The sequence below is a fragment of the Piliocolobus tephrosceles genome, chromosome 8 (assembly GCF_002776525.5).
Source record: "Piliocolobus tephrosceles isolate RC106 chromosome 8, ASM277652v3, whole genome shotgun sequence".
Classification (NCBI taxonomy): domain Eukaryota; kingdom Metazoa; phylum Chordata; class Mammalia; order Primates; family Cercopithecidae; genus Piliocolobus; species Piliocolobus tephrosceles.
Genome location: NC_045441.1, coordinates 143890282 through 143906694, shown reverse-complemented (window position 1 = coordinate 143906694; position 16413 = coordinate 143890282). Strand labels below are relative to the sequence as shown.

At 52.7% G+C, this 16413-nt stretch overlaps 1 protein-coding gene across 1 annotated transcript in view; it reads left to right on the top strand.

The window, feature by feature from the left end:
• Nucleotides 1-16413, top strand: part of CNPY1 (canopy FGF signaling regulator 1) — a 92848-nt gene that overhangs the window by 802 nt on the left and 75633 nt on the right. The window lies entirely within an intron of this gene.

Sequence of the window (16413 nt, the reverse complement as noted above, 5' to 3'; positions counted from 1 at the left end):
GTGCTGGTTTGGATGGTGCTGGTCTGGGTGGTGCTGGTCTGGATGGTTCTGGTCTAGATGATGCTGGTCTGGATGGTTCTGGTCTGGGCCCTGCTGGTCTGGGTGCTGCTGGTCTGGGTGCAGCTGGAATGTTTAAGCTTTGCAGGTGGTTCTCATGTACAGCGAGTCTGAGAGCCTGGCCTCAGTGTGGAAAGGGCAGGGGTGATCCTGGGGTCATCATGGCATCTGTCCTTGGGGCTGGCTCTTGGCTCTGCCTTGGGTGGGCTCCCATGAGTCCTGTGGAGAGCCGGGCTCTTGGGAGGTGGAGGCAGCAGGTAGACACAGTACGACCAGAGAGCCTCGAGGAGCTGCATTGTCTGGGCAGCCATTTGATCCCCACCCTGTGCTAGGCAGTGAGCGAGGTCTGAGAACACAACCGTCAGTGAGATGCAGGTCCGAGTGCCCTGCAGAAGGATGTGTTAAGCTGACCAGCTGCCCTTGGCCTAGTGGAAGCTCTGGCTCTCCTGGCCACTGGTTGGTGCAGGAGTGACCACATAAGTCGGGGAGCTGGGTGCACCCCAGAGCTGGCAGAGCAGTGGCAGCACCAGCCAGAGGGCTCAGGAGCTCAGCTTTGTGGGGACACTTTCCTTTAAGGGCAGGGCATAGGAAGAAGTGGCTGGATGGTGTAACACTGAGTTAGATTATGAAATATCCTGTGATTTGATGCTTTTTGTGGGGACACGGGACAGAGGTACTACAAACACCTCTGCACTTTCCTGCCTCATCAGTTCTCCTGGGGGCAAGCTCACAGGGCTTAGAGGGGTAAGGAGACTTCTAAGGTATTGGGTGGGGCTTTGCTGTGGTGAAGAGTGCTAGGAGCTGATGCAAACAATGACGCCCTCCTGCGGGCAAGTCTGCCGGCCACCAGGCCCTGTTCCCTCTTCTCCAGTGCTGCCTCATTTGCTTTCCTATTCAGCAGTCTCAGATGTTAATTTTAACCTGATGTCATGGATTTGGTGTGTTTTAAGGAGACTCTTTTTTTTTTTTTTTTTTTTTGAGACAGAGTTTTGCTCTTGTTGCCCAGGCTGGAGTGAAATGGCAATCTCAGCTCACAGCAACCTCCACCTCCTGCATTCAAGTGATTCTCCTGCCTCAGCCTCCTGAGTAGCTGAAATTACAGGCACCCGCCACCACACCCAGCTATTTTTTTTTTTTTTGTATTTTTAGTAGAGATGGGGTTTCACCATGTTGGCCAGGCTGGTCTTGAACTCCTGACCTCAAGTGATCCACCTGCCTCAGACTCCCAAAGTGCTGGGATTACAGGCGTGAGCCACCGCACCCGGCCAAGGACATGTTTTATCCAGGGCACCCATGTGATTTGTTCCCATGCTTTGACAGTAGAGAAATAGCCAGTGGGTCTGTCCACGGTTCCTGGGTATTTTTGAAGAGTTCTTGACTTGAGATTGCCTGGCCTGCCGTCCCCTGGAGAAGGACCAGAGACCCAGGCTTCTGGGTTTTGCAAAGGCTCCAGTATTAAATCCAACCCCCTACTCCCCGGGCCTCACTTGAGAACCAGTGCTGTCATTCATAACAAACCTGGTGCAAGTGTGTGCTTGGTAAGCTTCTCTTGCAGTGTGGGTTGCAGTGTGGCAGAGAAGGGAGCCATCAGTTTGGAAAACCGGGGCTCAGAGAGGAAGGCCTGTCCTGGGTGGGATGGAATTCCAAATGAGCGGGAGAAAAGCACTCCACATTCCCAGGAGTGCACCTGAGCCCAGCCAGGCAACTGAGCTAGAAAAGGTCATTCACGGGGGCAGGTGATTGGTCAGGATCAAAGTCAATCATCCTGTGCCCGCCTTCCCATGTTTCGGCTTTGCGGGGTGGCCACAGAGAACCCCCAAGTCCCTCCGATCGTGGGAACTTTCTCTCACGAATCACAATCAAAGTAGATGCTGGGGTTTTGTACTTTTTTTTTTCTCTGAGGTTCATTCCCTGAAATATTTGTTTTTAGGAGGAGTTTGGGTTTAGGATTGTAAACTGCATTGTTTCTTTAAACCTGCTTTTCAATGGACCACACTGTAAACCTGGGGGAATTTTCATCTTAAAATGATGCGAAGGGTTTCTGCACCCATCTGACTTAGTTGAGTCAGTTGTGTTTTCGACTGTCACGCTGCACAGTGACTGAAAAAATACTCCAAGTAGGCACGGCCTCCAGGGAATTTAACGTGCGCTTATGCCTGGGGAGGTGCAACTGGAGTACAGAAACGCTCTTGAGGCATCTCAGCCTCCATGAGGAAACTGGGTTGCCAAACCCAGACTCTGCAGAGGTGGTAGGAGTCGGGCCCATTTTAGAATCTGTGTGACAGCAAGTAAGAGATGTGACCCCAAAATAGAGGCGGATGACTGTGGGTTCATGCAGCTGGCTAGTGCCACGTTAGAGAAAACAATTCTCGAAGTCTAGTGGTCAACTGATTGTCTGGGCCTTAGAATGCATGTCACCAAAGAAACGTCGCGAGAACTGCCGGGGGCCTCCCAGCCGCCCTCTGAGGCCCAGTCACTAGCTAACAGCAGCCATGACTTACTTGTCAAAACCACCCATATTTTCCTTCTGGGCAGTGTGGCTATCGAGAGAGCTTGGCAAAAGGACCCAGAGGCCTGGCATCTAATCCCCGCTTCACTGCTGTGGGAACAACTGAAGACCAGGCAAGGGACAGTGAGCAGAGGGAAGGGACAGTGAGCACTGGGCTCATTGGAGAGGTACAGGAAGTGAGGTCACTGTCTCTAGCAGCCACTCAGGAAGCCAGACCATAACCCCTCTAACCATCAGCCCCAAATGGCCCGGGCTTGGTTCATAACTGCCGCTTCCCTCATTGTTGTCCCCACTAACAACTCAGGAATTTCTCCAGCAAGGGGGCTGCTCCCTCACCTGTGTTTGGCAGAGTCTCCAATGTGGGCAGCGGATGGGTAGGCCTCACTGTGAGAAAAGAAGGCTCCTGCCTGAGCACCAGGCCGGTTCCCTGGCTGGAGGCTGCTGTCGTGGGAACCTGGAGGTGGCTCAGAAGCAGCATGTCCCAGTGATACACAAGGGCTGGGCTCCCGGCAAAGCTCCACCCTTAAGCCTGGAACCGTGGCCCTAAGTGAAAACAGCTGACTCACTTTTCCACCTGAATGTTAACTTTTTGGCCTGCCCCGCCCCATCCTCTGCCCATAAAAGACTTCAGCTGGCAGCGCAACACAAGCAGCTGAGCATCAGAGGCTGTGGCTCGACGTGGCTAACTTCAGACAGTGTGGCTTCAGAGCGGGCCGGGCTTCTGGGAGAGAGCACCTTCCCATCCCCTTTCCAGCCTTCTTTTCTGCTGAGAGCCACCCACCACTGAATAACGTCTTCCGCGTTCATCACCTTTCAAACAGCTCGCGTGGCCTAATCCTTCCTGGACAGTGGACAAGAACCCGGGTGTCGAGAAGGCAGGGGCTGCCACCCTGACACTCCACTGAGCTGGTTGGTACTTGGCTGTCCCTGGACCGCAGAGCTGAAAGAGCACTGGTGGTAACATGCTTGGACACTGCTGCCGGGCCCTCACAGAGCCAGCTCCTGCCAGAGAGGAGCCACGGGCAGCTTCCAGCACCGTGGGGCCCTCTCGGAGCCCACTCCCGCCAGAGAGGAGCCACGGGCAGCTTCCAGCGCTTGTTTGCTGCAGTTCTGTGACTCACTCACTTGCATGCTCCCTTCTGCAAGGAGTGGCCAGTGTATACGGCGGGGGCGGGGCGGTGCCAAACCAGCCACTCCAGTTGTCATCCTCAAAGGGGTCAAGAGATCATGTCCTGTCTCACCAGGAGATTGGCTGGGGGCACATTTGGTTTTCTCTGGTGGGTCCTGAGTTGCAAGTGGGGACAACAATTGGGGAAGCGGCAGTTATGAACCAAGCCCGGGCCATTTGGGGCCGATGGTTACAAGGGTGATGGTTTGGCTTCCTGAGTGGCTGCTAGAGACAGTGGCCTCACTTTCCATATCTCTCCAATGAGCCCAGGAGCCGGCCTGTAAAGAGCAGGGCTGGTTGCTGTGGAGACAGTGCTCTCGCTTCTTACAAGCCTGGCTTGTAGATAGCAGGCCGGCTCCTGGGCTGGTTGCTGTAGAGACAGTGGTGGCCTCACTTCCCGTACCTCTCCAATGAGCCCAGGAGCTAGCCTGTAAATAGCAGGGCTGGTTGCTATAGAGACAGTGGCCTCAGCCTCACTTCCTACAGCCTGGCTTGTAGATAGCGGGCCGGCTCCCAGGCTGGTTGCTGTGGAGACAGTGGCCTCACTTCTCACAAGCCTGCCTTGTAGAAAGTGGGCCGGCTCCTGGGTTGGTTGCTGCAGAGACAGTGGCCTCACTTCCTGTACCCCTGACTTGCAGACAGTGGGCCGGCTCCCGGACTGGTGGCTGCAGCTTGTATCTCTAGGCTCTGTGTCCACAGCTGGTCTGGCTGTTGTCCATTTAGATATCCAGGCTCTCACCACTGCTGATAGCTTCTCTGGCCTCCTATAAGCCACACGACCGATGTGGCCCTCCGCTCTTTCATGTGTAAAAATCAAGGGTGCAATGTGCATGATCTCTGAGATATCTGCCAGTTCTAAAATTCTATAAAATAATGAAGTTGCAAGAAATTACAACTTTATGTCCGCTTAGGTCCCGGGTGGGCCCCTGCACAGACGCAAATGTTTACAGGCTCTACTTGCTCTGTTCGGAGCCTCCTTCAATTAATCGCAGACCGTCAGGGTCTGGGAAAACAGCTTGGACAGACTCTCACCTCCCACAGAAGGATGCCGAGGTCCAGAGAGGGGAGGGGGGGTTGCAGGTCCACCCTGTGCCATGTGACTCCCAGCCCAGGACGAGCAGGGCCAGCCCTTCCTAGACTGGAAGCTGTGTGCGACGTCCAGGCCTGGCTCCTGTCTGTGCAGAACCTCCTGCAGCGGGGCCTGCGCATCTGCATTTCTTGGTGCCCAGGCGATGCTGGTGCTGCTGGTGTCCCACCAGGCTTCGAGGAGCCAGAGACTGGTTGCTGTGGCAGGTCCTCACCCTGTGCCCCCATGGAGGCTGGTGCCAGGCAGTACGGGGCTCTGCAGCCACGGGGAGTACACTCCTCTGCGTGGACGTAAACACTGTAAGGAAACAGACCCAGTTACTGAACTTGAAACCACTGGGGACTCATTAAGCGCCTGTGTGAAGATTGTAAGCGCAGTGGGAGTTAGAAGGACGCGGTCTGCGAGCTCATTGTCCCACAGGAAGCACTGCCTGGCTGTGCTTGTGCCTCTGGACACCTGACTTTATCACAGACACTCTGACTTCTCAGAAAGGAATACGAGTGACACGTCACATGCCTGTGCTCATAGCACACACCGTGTCTCTGCATCATGAGGGCCGGTTCCAGGTGGAGTGGCGACTTTCCCACAGCCCTCCCGCTCCCATGCCCCCTGCATCCTTGTCCCCATCCTCAGGCACTGGGAGTGAGCCACACCTGCCTGCCTCTCTGTGGCACCAACACTGAGGCTTTTCAGCCCTCTTTTTTTCCCCAGTCCCCTAAACTGCTTCCTCCACGATCCCCCTTACTTTGGGGCCTTCTGACCCAGTGGCTGGCCGCTGGATCCTGAGGGGCCGACGAGGTTGATGTCCTGTGGTGAGCTGAGGCGTGCTGCAGCTTGGCTGTGCTTCCGTTCTGAGGTCCAGCACAGCCCCTGCAGCACTGGTGGTCGGTTGGATGCCACAGCCCTGGGCTCTGCCCCACCTGCTCAGCAAATGGACCCAAAAGAGCTGCCCTCCTAAGTGAGGGAACACATATAAAAACATGCAGACAGGAACACCTAAAACACACACAGACACACAGGTGAACACATAAAACAGACAGGAACACATAAAACACACAGACACGCATGTGAACACATAAAACAGGAACACATAAAACACATGTGAAGACAAAATACAGGAACACACAAAACAGGAACACAAAACAGACACGCATGAACACAACCGACAGGAACACACAAAACAGACACACATGTGAACCCATAAAACACAGGAACACAAAACAGACACACATGTGAACACATAAGACAAACGTAAAACAGACACATGTGAACACAAAACAGGAACACACAAAACACAGGAACACAAAACAGACATGTGAACACATAAAACAGGAACATATAAAACAGGAACGGATATGAGCACAGAAACACATGTGAACACACATAGACGGAATGGATATGAACACACACAGAGGAACGGACATGAACACATGCAGACAGGAACATACAAAGCAGACACACAGGAACGGATATGAACACACAGAAACAGATGTGAATACTTATAGACAGGAACACATAAAACATATACAGATAAAACAAAATAAAACAACCTCAGCAGGGGCCACACAAAGGAAACCAACAAGGCGTACGGATGGCTGAAACCTATACTCCGCGGAGGTGAGAGTGGGGCTAGGCCCGAAACAAGCTCGGGATGCCCTGTCAGTGACGGCACAGCACGGCAGAGTGTTAACATTTCAATAGCTCCACACATGCTAAAGACATTTCCCAGCTAGCATGGTGGTGAGTGCCCCGAAATCCCAGCTACTCGGGAGGCCAAGGCGAGAGGATTGCTTGAGTCTAGGAGTTTGAGACCCTCACCTCTAAAAACAACAACAAAAAGATGTTTCCCAGGAAAAAAAGGACAAAGCATTTAAAGATACATGAAAAAGACGAGAACATCAGAAGCTCACTGTGGCAGCCCAACATCCAACAAGTGGGAACTCCCAAAAGTGAGGCTGGAGCCCACAGCAGGTGGAAGGACCTGTTTCCAAATCGAAGGGACCCTGGCATGTGTTGAATTGTGTCCCCTGCTCCACATTCATACACTGAACTGCTAACCCCAGGGTGACCTTATTTGGAAACAGGATTTTGTAGATGTGATTAGTTAGGTTTAGATGAAGTCCTGCTGGAGCAGGGCGGGCCCCCACCTTGTAAGGGGACATTTGGACAGAGACGGTTGCAGAGGGATAGCACCATGTGAAGATAGGAGTGAAGCAGCCACAAGCCAGGGAGCGCCACGGCTGGACAGCCACCCGAGGCAGGAGGAGGCTTGGACAGATCCTCCCCAGGGACCTCCAAGAGGAACCCACCTCGCTGGCACCTTGTTCTGGGACTCCCAGCCCCAGAGTTGGGAGGCAATGCATTTCGGATGTTTGCGAGCCCCAGCCCGCGGTGCGGTGCTGCATTTCAGCAGCCACAGGAAATAAACACAGGCCCCTTGAATGCCCAGACGCGTAAGGGAGGAAAAACTCACATGAAAGCATATTGTCACAACGTTTCAGGACACCAGTAATGAAGAGAAGCTTCTAAAAGCTGCCAGAGAAAAAGCACGTCAAACAAATAATCAAAGGAAAATGGCATTTTGACTTTTGGGTCTGCCTGGTTCCTGTGAGAAGTGGATGAGAAGACAGAACTGCACCTGCACAGATCCCGCAGGGCAACGCGGCTGCGGGACAGGAATTGGAGGGGGCGGGCAAAGTTCTTGGGCCTCAGAGGAGGACACCCCAGTGATGGAGATGGGAGGAAGGCTGGGGGAGAGCCGTGGCCTGCGGCAGCCCAAGGTCATGAGGATCCTCATGCCTTCACGGCCATCAGAGGAGACGAGGGTCCTCCAAGAACAGCGCTGCCTTGGAATCCTGTCATGTGCCTCCCTGGCTGCACAGATGTGGCCACAGATTTCAGAGTGGTGCGGCTGGGACTCTGAGCCATTCCATGCTCCTGATAGCTGGAAATGCGAGGTGCAGGTGGAAGTGTGGCGGCAGAAGGAGGCACGTGTGGGAGGATGAAGGCGCAGGTGGTGCGAGGAGGAGCAGGTGTGGGGGTGGAGGCATTGGGGGACATTCTCATGGCTCCACACCTTTTCAAGCACAAGCTAGAAGGTCACATTCCATGATAAGCCTTTGGAATTTAGAAGGAACATGACTTCCCACCAGGAATCCCATACCCAGTAAATCATCAATCAGGTATGAGAGTGGAATAAAGCTATTTATAATTTTATAAGGTCTCAAAAAGTGTCTTCACTGTGGTGTGGTGGTGCGTGCCTGTAGTCCCAGCTACTCAGGAGGCTGGGGCAGGAGGATCGCTTGAGCCCAGGAATTTGAGTCCAGCCTGGGCAACATAGTGAAATCTGCCTCAAAAAAAAAAAAAGCTTCAAAACACCCATTTTTTGGAAGCTCCTGGAGATTTTGTTCCATTTAAAGAGGGGAGTAAACAAGAAGGGAGGCAAGGAATCCAGGACATGGGGGAGCTGATAGGGAAGTGCCTGGTTCAGCTAATCAAGGTTTGCTTTACCACGCTGAGAGGGAGGTTGAGCTCTGCCCAAAAAGCTGGCTATGAATTTAAGGTGGGTGTAGAAAATCAAGTGAAAGAGGAAAAAGTCAGTTAACTCCAGGATATACAAAATTTGTACAAGAAAGGAAATATAATCAAGTCCAGGGTCTCGGTGGTGAGAGGCAGCTTCACAATAACAATGTTAATGCTAGACGTGGATTTAACAAAAACGACCACATGCCCAGGCTGGGGGAACGCACAGCGGGCATGAGAATGTGTGTGTGCAACAGTGCATGTGTGTGCAGCTTCGTGTGTGTGCAGCTCTGCGTGTGTGTGCAGCTCTGCGTGTGTGTGCAACTCGGGGTGTGTGTGCAACAGTGCATGTGTGTGCAGCTTCGTGTGTTGCAGCTCCGTGTGTGTGTGCAACAGTGCATGTGTGTGCAGCTTCATGTGCAGCTCTGTGTGTGTGCAACAGTGCATGTGTGTGCAGCTTCGTGTGTGCAGCTCTGCGTGTGTGTGCAGCTCTGTGTGTGTGTGCAGCTCTGGGTGTGTGTGCAACTCGGGGTGTGTGTGTGTGCAGCTCTGTGTGTGTGCAACTCCGGGTGTGTGTGCAACTTGGGGTGTGTGTGTGTGCAGCTCTGTGTGTGTGCGTCGGGGGCAGTTGCTAAGCTAACTCCTCATCCTAAATAGGAAGTTCAGAGTGCAACATTGAAATGCTAAGAGATGGTAGTACATGGCTATTTGGAAATGTGGAACTCAGCAGGAAACAATTTGCAAAGCTGTAAGTGTTGCTTCTGGGGACTGAGCCCTGCAGGTGCGGTGGGGGCCAGGTTTACATGTGCTGCTTTGAGAAACATTAAAAGGAAACCTGATATCCCCCGAAAGCACTGCAGTACGAACACACACATGCAAACACACACATAAACATACATGCATAAACACACACATAAACACACATATGTAAACACGCACACAAACACACATAAACATACATGCATAAACACGTACACACATAAATACACATATACACATAAACACACACAAACATACACAAACACACACATATACACATACACACACATAAACACATATACACATCAACACACACACACTGTCTCCCCTGTGTGTGGCCTGAAACGTCGAAGAATCGGCCGAGAGAAAAGGTGAGCCCCCTGGAGCGGAGGGTTGTCGGGCCGTGTTGCAGGAGGAGTCTGGCTGATCTGACATTCCTCGTTCCCGCCCTGGTCTGGGTGTGCTTGCAGTCATTTCTGAGGCATGTGCTTTTGACCAGAGCCCCAGGTACAGCTCAGATGTGCTCAGATGACCAGGGTCCATCAGAATCGGAGGAGGTTTTTCTCCCCGTGTGCTTCTGGTAAAACAGGCTGGATGTGTTTGGGAAAGGATGGACCAAATGCATACAGCTTTTCTTATGATGAGAGGAAACAGGGAAAAACATTCACGATGCAAATGCAATATTGTTTATGATCCGTCGGAACATTATTTCCCTAGCGTGAGCCCTGTTCAACACAGCCTTACTGTGCCTCAGGCAACGAGGCACATATGGCTCTAAACTCCTATTACAACTGAGAGCAGAATTGAGGTCTGATCTGATCATCGCCCTGCTGCTGGGGAAGTTTAATGATAGCTAGAGATGCCTAGTGTCTAATCTGTTGTGTCAGAATTGTGGTTCCCAAGGTCACAAATGCTGCAGCGTTGCAGCCTGCAGAATATAGCGTGTCACGTGGCATGACAGATCATGAGAGCAGCTATGTTCCGTCTAAGAAAGACCCTCTTATACCAGGCTTTGTTTTCAGTGGCTTTAGTTCAAGGACAATTGGTGCAATACTAGGGTTGGAAGTGATCTTGTAGCTCACTGCATAATATCCCCTCATTTGGTGGAAAAGTGGAGTCCTGGGGTCGTTGTGACTTGCTTCATGCCAGTCCATTATTGATGTGTCAGAAACACGTTTTACTGGCTGTCCACTGTGTGCCAGACTGGAAGTTATGTTCAGTACCAAGGTCCAGGGAGAGTGGTGCCCACCCCAGCCCAGGGAGCCCCTCTGTGGAGGGTTGGTGGGTGGGGGGTTCCGATAGAGGCTGGAGGTGCTGGAGCAGGGCTCGGACTCACACGGAGGGGCAGGACAGTGCTCTGGGAAGCCTTCCTGGAGGAGCTAATCTTGACTAAGTCTAGAAGGACTAGGAACTCCTGGGAAGGGTGGCTCAGCCTTTCAGACTGAGGGCAGCCTGTGCACAGAGGTGCAGTGCATGTATGGAGCTCTGAGCAAGGTGCCCAGAGGATGGTGCTGCTGTGCTGCAGCCAGGGGCCCCTCGTGCAGGGCTTTTTTGCCAATGCACAGGATAACCCTTGGGGTCCCTCTTCCACTGTCCTGATAAGTAGCATTCAGCTTCCTTCTTTCCATACGAATCTCCTTTATCCTCAAGGCAATGTGGGAACCTTTGGTGGAACTTGGCCTTTCGGTCTTTGGGTCATATTTGGGTTGGTTTTTAGCAGCATCACTGTGGAGAAAGTTCTGGAGAGTCTGGAGTGGGGCGAGGAGCCTGGAAGATGGGTCTGCAGTTGTTCAGAGGAGGGAGGAAGATGGGGGTGAAGAGGAGGTGAGTTGGGAGGTATTGAAAGATTCAGTGGTTGAATGGAGGGATCAGGGAGGGTGTGGTATATGGTCACTCCCGAAGCTCTCCCGGGTTGCAGCTCCATGCCTGGTGCCCTCCCAGGCTGGGGCTGCTGGCTCTACTGTACTGGAGTCTCGTGGGCACTCCTGCCCTCAGAACTCCACTGGACATTGCCCTGGTGGGAACTCTCTGAGGTGGCCCCACCTCTGTGTCAGTTATCTCCCTGGGTGCTGGGGCTCTCCAGGTCATCCTGTGAAATCTGGATGCAGGAAGCCATGTCCCCACAGCTCCTATGGAGAGGGCACTGCATAGATGCTGCCAGAGTTTACTGCTTGTGACTTCCAGAGGGGTGGGCTGAGCTGCACCTGGGCCTGCTTGAGCCACACCTGGGGTGGCCAAGGAACACTGCATTGGAATGTGGGCAGCAGAGCCTTGAAATCATTCTATCCCCAAGGCCCTAGCACTCTGGGCCTGTGACAGGCAGAGCAGCCCTGAGGAGCTCAGAAGTTCTTGGGGTCACTCTTCCACTGTCTTGATGAGCAGCATTCAGCTTCCTTTTCTCCATACCAATCTCCTTATCAGCGGTTGTTTGGCTTGATTTTTTCCCCTAAACATGCTTTTTTGCTCTGTACATGGCCAGGCTGAGGATCTTCCAAATGTTTAGGTTCTCTTCCCTTTTGATTATAAATTTCATCTTTAATTCATTTCTCTCTTCTTTCATTTTACTATAAGCAGTCAAGAGAAGCCAGGCTGCACCTTCAACACTTTGCTTAGTTATTTCTTCTGCTGAATACCTTATTTCATTGTTCACAAATCCATCCTTCCACAAAGCACTAGGAATGAACACAATTCAGCCAAATTCTTTGCCACTTTATAGCAAAGATGGCCTTTCCTCCAGTTGCCAATAACATGTTCCTCACTTCTTTCTCAAACTGCACCAAAATGGCCTTTACTAACCATATTCCTACCAACATTCTCATTCTGACCTCTTATCAATCTTGAGGAAGATTGAGGTTTTCTCAGAGGCTCTCCTCTTCTTCTGAGCCCATACGTGAATTGTCCTTAATGTTCTGTTCACAGCAATGTAGGCTTTTTCTAGCAGGCACCTCCAAACTCTTCCAGCGTCTACCCGTTACCTAGCTGCAAAGCAGCTTTCACATTTTTAGGTATTTGTTATAGCAATATCCCCACTCCTGGTACCAATTTCTTTCTTAGTCTCTTCAGGCTGCTATAACAACATACCTTAGATTGGGTAACTTAAAAACAATAGATATTTAATGCTCACTATTCTAGAGACTGGGAAGTCCAAGATCAAGAGCCACGAAGCTTCAGCATCTAGTGAGGATTGGTTTCTTATAAAGAGCGTCTTCGATCTGCTCTCCCGTGGTGGGAGGGGTGAATACGTTCTCTTGGGCCTCTTTCATAAGGGCACTAATTCCACCAGTGCTTTGCCCTCATGAATAATCACCTCCCAAAGTCCCCACTTCTTAATACCATCACATTTGGGCTTAAGTTTCACCATGTGGATTTTGGGGGGATACAAATATTCAGACCCTCAAAGTCACCTTCCCTGAAGTGCAGCCTTTTCTACACCTGTCCTCTGCAAGTGCCCCTTTCCTGGCCTGTCCCTCCTTATGCCAAAAGGGGAAGATTGCTCCTTCGCCTTCTCAGTTGAATTCATTCTCCAGGGCTTTGCTATTCCATGGGCCCCCTTCAAGCCTGGCAGTCACCTGTGCAAATGGGGCATGCTGAGACCTCCCTGCACTCTTCTTGGCTAGCCCAGGCACCCAATTTGCCTGAGGACCCCCTCAGGAAAAGGGGCTCACTTCTTGTCTGCACAGGGAAGGCAACACGGAACAGAAGGGAGGCCACAGCGTTTCTCTGCACTTGCACAGATGTTGGCGTAGCTACTAGACACACAGGCCTTCATTCTTACACTCGTTTATTTAAAGTGAGTGATTATTGTTGGTTATGCTCAGGGGCAAAAGGGCCACGTGATCCTGCCCACGAGGTTTTCAATCTAAGTAAAAGAGACAAAACAATTCAATGAAAGAAAAATATATATCCCGGTAAATGAGTCGGTGGTTTAAACCTCAGAGGGGTGAGGTTATTGGCTTTTTCTCTTCTTATTCATTCTTTTTTGCCCGGAGGGTAAACTTTCAACAGTACCTTTCCTCAAAAACTCCTTAAATGTGAGATGCCACGTTAATACGAATTTATGGTATCCATTTAAGATGGGATCTAGCAATGTCATGTGGAGAAGGCTGCCCAGCATTGAGACTGGTTTGCCCTGAGAATCTGAGGCTCTGGCCACCCTGTCTTGGTGGATTTCAGGGGCCAGCTCTGAGGCTGCAGGTGGTTGTGGACTCTGGCCCGGTACCGCTAGCGTGTCCAGTACCCACCGCCGCCCTTGCTGTGTGTTGTTTCTGGGCAGTTGTGACTCCTGCCCTGGGAAGCTGAGGCATCAGATTCTTTGCTTTGGAATTTCAGACCCTCCCTCTGTGTTGCCTCCTCCCACCCACAGGTTGCATCAGAACGTCGAGCTCTGCAGGTGCCAGCACACTGGAACACACGCTTGGGTTGGCGGGTGGTTGGAGGAGAGTGAGCTGTGCTTTTTCATCCCCGCATCTCCAGCGCCCAGCATGGAGAAGGGATGTGATCAATATCTGTTGGAAATGGAACAAGCCTCAGGATAAACAGCCCCATCCTGGGATGCGCCATACAGTGGTCACTGTTCTAAAGGCTCGTTGAGTGCAGTCGGGTTATCCTTACCTTGAAAGTTACTTGCCCAGTACAGAAAAGCAGACTTTCCCCCAGTACAGAAAAGCAGACTTTCCTTCCTATGCCCTCTCCCAGAACAATAGGCAGGTGCCCGGTAGTGCAGTTAGCAGAAGGCAGTTCTGCGGTTTCCCAGGAGGGACCCATCTCTCTCCCCAACTTAGCAGTTTTATCCTCACCAGCTCCTGGACATCTGGCCAGAATGACGCCCAGGAATTTTTATCTTGCACAGTATTCAGGTCAACTGTTTGGGGTCATGGGCTCTCATATGCCTCCAGGCAAGCTTGCTGGAGTCTTTCCTTGGGTGGACAACTCAGGCTGAACGAAAGAGGCCTTCATTTAGCCTGTTCCCCGTGACTACATGCACAGCAGAACGTGAGCAAGTACTACCCCAGGAAAATGACCGCAGATGGCAGGTGTGGTCCGGGCTCTCGTCTGGTGGATGGAGGACCCTGGCTTGTGTTTGTGTGCTGATCTCTGTGTTATGCAGTAGTTTTGGTATAGGATCCTAAGTACCCCTTGCACCACCCTGCAGATGGAAAGCATTGTTAATCCACTTACAGGTGAGCAAATGGAGGACTGTAGAGACTTAGTGACTTATCCTTGGCCGCACAGCCTACACGCGGGTGGAACTGAGGCTTGAATCTTGGTCTTCTAATGCCAGATATTCCTCCCCTCTGAAACCACATGCATAGAATAACCGTGATGAAGACCGTAAATGTCATCGCAATGTGCCTGGGCCTCTTTGGAAGGGGTAGAGACTATGGTTTTATATTCAGAAACTTGAGTACACGAGCAGTGCACTTGTTTGAGACGTTTATGAAACTTTCTCCACACATGCGTTCCTGTTCTCGATCCTGAAAGGCAGCTGGTCCCAGCAGCTTTTACCAAGCAGGTGCAAGAGCCCCAGGTCCGCCTGGAGGAGTCATCTCCATGGGAGTTTGGGTGTCTGAGGCTTTGCTGGGATGGGAGTGCAGACTGCAGGCCCCCCACCATCCTGGGAATCAGCCTTACAGTCTCTTCCTCTCTGTGCCGCAGAGGCTCAAGGCTTCCCCAGAGTTCCCAGCCTGCCACATAACCTGATTTTGTTCTCCCAGGCTGCTCCTAAACATGCCTGGGACACAGGTGTCACGTTGGGCTGCATCCCAAGCATCCCTGGGAGGAAGGCGCACCGGGCCTGGCTCTCTACTTGGAACTTGGGAAAGGGAAAATGCAGAGAGCACAGGGTCCCTTCGCCCTCCACCACCTGCTCTGCTGCAGAGGCTGCGGCTCCACGTCATGGAGCTTGGCAAAGTCATCGCGCACCACCCAGCTCCACAAGTGTAGTTGAGAGTGGCAGTGGCTGGGGGCTCTCCACGGAGCCCCCAAACCAAGCCTTGTCACGGGACTGATGGGCGCCTCTTGGCCGCCACCTTACTTCCTGGCCCTGTTCTGCCTTGGCCTCCTCAGTCTCTCTCCTCTTCAAACCGCCTTTCAGAGGCCACCGCTCTTTCCTCCGCCCACTTTTGCCATTCAGCAGAGGCCCCGCCATCCCCAGGCAAGCTCGGGGTGGGGGTCCCAGAGCCCAAGAGCCAGAGAGCCTGCAGTGTGATGTCCAGAGGCAGGAGAAGGGGCCCCAGCCCAGGAGGGAGCGGGAGCGATATGCCTGTGCTCGGCCTTGTGTGCTGTGGGCCTGCAGCTGCTGGGTGGCACCGGCCCAGGCTGGGGACTGAGCATCCTTCCTCAGTCACTGATTCCAATGCCAGTCTCTCCTGGAAACGCCCTCCAGACACACCCAGACCTGAGGCCTCACCAGCTACCCAGGCCTACCTTCCCCAGTCAAGTAATCACTTAAAGTTCACCTTCACATCTTGTTTTACAGATCGGGGAAACTGAGTCTCAAAAGGGCTAAGTCACGGACCCAGTTGCTCTCTATCAGGAGCAGGCAGGCCTGCATGGCCAGGCGGCTGGGGCCGGGTGCTGCTACTCCCTCCATCCTCATTGCAGGGAGTAGGTCAGAGGCGTTGGACCAACCTCATTGGGGACTGGGGCTCATAGCTTGTCTTGCTGGCAAGTGGGCTTGAGAGGAAGGATGTGAAGGGGACAGTGCAGCATTTTCCTCAGAGCTCGGTGCCTGCCCGGCCCCACCAGGCCCTGGAGTCACTATCGGCAGACAGAAGGGACCATGGCTATTTAAACTCTATGCTCAGCCCAAACGATGCTGCACTGATGCTCAGGTAAAGGGTTGGCTAAGAAGGGGGACAGGCCACCCACAGTGCCACATGGTGTGGCTTGGACGCACCTGTCACTCTGAGGACCCTGCCCCTCCTCAGCCCTGCAGAGCCTCATCATGCTGCCCCCAGCAGAGGAAGCAGCGGCCAGAGTCCCTAAGGGGGTGTTCAGCGGCTTCAGTGGATGCTGGGATGGGGTCTGTCTGGGCAGTATAGGGGTTCCCCTGGCCTTCCTGTGGTGTCTCAGCCTGGATCTGCCCAGGGGGCTGAAGCTTGGAACGGCCACCAGGGTAGGTGCTCCACAGTGCTGGGCAGGACTGAGCCTGCCTCTGGGGAGGACCACAGATAACCAGGGGACAGCGCAGGCCTAAAAGTCTGGGCCAGCAGATGGGGAAGAGTCGGTGACACCAGTGCCTCCAGGTAGCGTCAGCTGTGTGACTCACTTGACACAGGCCATGGACTTGGAGTGCCCGCCCAGGCTGAC